At 67.6% G+C, this 3,390-nt stretch overlaps 1 protein-coding gene across 1 annotated transcript in view; it reads right to left on the bottom strand.

The window, feature by feature from the left end:
• The window catches only part of RAP2C (RAP2C, member of RAS oncogene family), a 17,571-nt gene extending 15,004 nt beyond the window's left edge, over nucleotides 1-2,567 (bottom strand). The window contains exon 1 of the mRNA XM_018564963.1: nucleotides 2,472-2,567. The gene's annotated coding sequence lies outside the window, so the exon portion shown is untranslated. The remainder of the gene's footprint in view (nucleotides 1-2,471) is intronic.
• Between the last annotated feature and the right edge of the window lie 823 nt (nucleotides 2,568-3,390).

Raw genomic sequence — 3,390 nt, forward strand, 5'->3', positions numbered from 1 at the left:
CTCTACGCAGGCAGTATGGACAGGGGGGCTCCCCCCTCTACGCAGGCAGGATGGACAGGGGGGGGGCCCCCCCCCTCTACGCAGGCAGGATGGACAGGGGGGGGGCCCCCCCCCTCTACGCAGGCAGGATGGACAGGGGGGGGGCCCCCCCCCTCTACGCAGGCAGGATGGACAGGGGGGGGGCCCCCCCCCTCTACGCAGGCAGGATGGACAGGGGGGGGGCCCCCCCCCTCTACGCAGGCAGGATGGACAGGGGGGGGGCCCCCCCCCTCTACGCAGGCAGGATGGACAGGGGGGGGGCCCCCCCCCTCTACGCAGGCAGGATGGACAGGGGGGGGGCCCCCCCCCTCTACGCAGGCAGGATGGACAGGGGGGGGGCCCCCCCCCTCTACGCAGGCAGGATGGACAGGGGGGGGGCCCCCCCCCTCTACGCAGGCAGGATGGACAGGGGGGGGGCCCCCCCCCTCTACGCAGGCAGGATGGACAGGGGGGGGGCCCCCCCCCTCTACGCAGGCAGGATGGACAGGGGGGGGGCCCCCCCCCTCTACGCAGGCAGGATGGACAGGGGGGGGGCCCCCCCCCTCTACGCAGGCAGGATGGACAGGGGGGGGGCCCCCCCCCTCTACGCAGGCAGGATGGACAGGGGGGGGGCCCCCCCCCTCTACGCAGGCAGGATGGACAGGGGGGGGGCCCCCCCCCTCTACGCAGGCAGGATGGACAGGGGGGGGGCCCCCCCCCTCTACGCAGGCAGGATGGACAGGGGGGGGGCCCCCCCCCTCTACGCAGGCAGGATGGACAGGGGGGGGGCCCCCCCCCTCTACGCAGGCAGGATGGACAGGGGGGGGGCCCCCCCCCTCTACGCAGGCAGGATGGACAGGGGGGGGGCCCCCCCCCTCTACGCAGGCAGGATGGACAGGGGGGGGGCCCCCCCCCTCTACGCAGGCAGGATGGACAGGGGGGGGGCCCCCCCCCTCTACGCAGGCAGGATGGACAGGGGGGGGGCCCCCCCCCTCTACGCAGGCAGGATGGACAGGGGGGGGGCCCCCCCCCTCTACGCAGGCAGGATGGACAGGGGGGGGGCCCCCCCCCTCTACGCAGGCAGGATGGACAGGGGGGGGGCCCCCCCCCTCTACGCAGGCAGGATGGACAGGGGGGGGGCCCCCCCCCTCTACGCAGGCAGGATGGACAGGGGGGGGGCCCCCCCCCTCTACGCAGGCAGGATGGACAGGGGGGGGGCCCCCCCCCTCTACGCAGGCAGGATGGACAGGGGGGGGGCCCCCCCCCTCTACGCAGGCAGGATGGACAGGGGGGGGGCCCCCCCCCTCTACGCAGGCAGGATGGACAGGGGGGGGGCCCCCCCCCTCTACGCAGGCAGGATGGACAGGGGGGGGGCCCCCCCCCTCTACGCAGGCAGGATGGACAGGGGGGGGGCCCCCCCCCTCTACGCAGGCAGGATGGACAGGGGGGGGGCCCCCCCCCTCTACGCAGGCAGGATGGACAGGGGGGGGGCCCCCCCCCTCTACGCAGGCAGGATGGACAGGGGGGGGGCCCCCCCCCTCTACGCAGGCAGGATGGACAGGGGGGGGGCCCCCCCCCTCTACGCAGGCAGGATGGACAGGGGGGGGGCCCCCCCCCTCTACGCAGGCAGGATGGACAGGGGGGGGGCCCCCCCCCTCTACGCAGGCAGGATGGACAGGGGGGGGGCCCCCCCCCTCTACGCAGGCAGGATGGACAGGGGGGGGGCCCCCCCCCTCTACGCAGGCAGGATGGACAGGGGGGGGGCCCCCCCCCTCTACGCAGGCAGGATGGACAGGGGGGGGGCCCCCCCCCTCTACGCAGGCAGTATGGACAGGGGGGGTCTCCCCCCTCCACGCAGGCAGTATGGACAGGGGGGGTCTCCCCCCTCCACGCAGGCAGTATGGACAGGGGGGGTCTCCCCCCTCCACGCAGGCAGTATGGACAGGGGGGGTCCCCCCCCCCCCCGCAAGGGGGGTCTCCCCCCTCTACGCAGGCAGTATGGACAGGGGGGTCTCCCCCCTCTACGCAGGCAGTATGGACAGGGGGGTCTCCCCCCTCTACGCATGCAGTATGGACAGGGGGGTCTCCCCCCTCTACGCATGCAGTATGGACAGGGGGGTCTCCCCCCTCTACCCATGCAGTATGGACAGGGGGGTCTCCCCCCTCTACACATGCAGTATGGACAGGAGGGTCTCCCCCCTCTACACATGCAGTATGGACAGGAGGGTCTCCCCCCTCTATACATGCAGTATGGACAGGGGGTCTCCCCCCTCTATACATGTAGTATGGACAGGGGGGTTTCCCCCATAGGTAGTATGTGTAGATATTCTCCCCCCTATGCAGGCAGTATTGGGGTTCCCCCTTTATATAGCCAGACCGGTCCCATATCATGTCCTACATATACTATAGATATGTTGCAGTCCGGACCCCCGCTCATGTCCAATAGGGCTCACCTCTCCACTCAGGGTGGGTCCCGGATCCTCCGCCGAGTCCGGAGCTCCGGAAGGAAGCAAAAGAGGCAGGTTCAGCGGAAGTGACAAGCACGCCCGGGTCAGCCGCCGCTGGAGGCGGGGTGTAGGCAGGGAACCGGGGCGGAGCATAGGCAGGGAAGGTATTGCGGGAGGGGCGGATTGACAGGGCGGCCGGGGGGCGAAGTTTAGGCTCTGAGCAGGCGAGGCCTGGGATGGAGTGTGGGCGGGGTGAAGAAGGCTCGGGGAATGCCTGTGGTAGGACTGGCTGGGTTCCTAGATTCATGTGCTGGGCTCGTTCCTGGAGCACCAAGCACAATACGTGCCGAGTACAAAACCAGTTGTCACCAACAGCGACCTATGAGTTCATGTGCATTATGATTGGTCGCTCTAGGGAACAGCTGCAGTTCTGTGCTCATTGTCATCCTCCAGTGTTATGGAAGCCGCCCCATAGTGGGTGTGACACGCTGCTGATAACATAAGGAAGACGAATGGCCCATTCCGCTTACATTGTGGCTGCTGCCCAGCAATAGCAACGTAGAAGGGTTAATATGCAATAAAGAGTCATAAGGGGGTCTACTCAGTGGCGTAACCAGAGTTATGGGCGCCCGGGGCAGAATTTTTTTTTTCGCCCCCCCCCCATATTATATAAACAGCCACTAGAACTGTACCCCACACATATATATCAGCTAAGGAACTACAAGTCCAAGCATGCCATCATTGTCCCTGTACACCCCCAGTCGGTGATGGCGCCCCCCCCGGTTGTTACGCCACTGGGTCTACTGATCAGTTTTCACCAAAGATTCACACAACTTTCAAGGCACACCCACTTTTCACATAAGGTTCAAATAGAAGAGGTGAATAAATAAAGTAGTAAATAAAGGCCACAGTTTTGAGGGTTACA

The sequence above is a fragment of the Nanorana parkeri genome, unplaced genomic scaffold, assembly GCF_000935625.1.
Source record: "Nanorana parkeri isolate BGI_ZX_2015 unplaced genomic scaffold, ASM93562v1 scaffold801, whole genome shotgun sequence".
Taxonomy (NCBI): Eukaryota; Metazoa; Chordata; class Amphibia; order Anura; family Dicroglossidae; genus Nanorana; species Nanorana parkeri.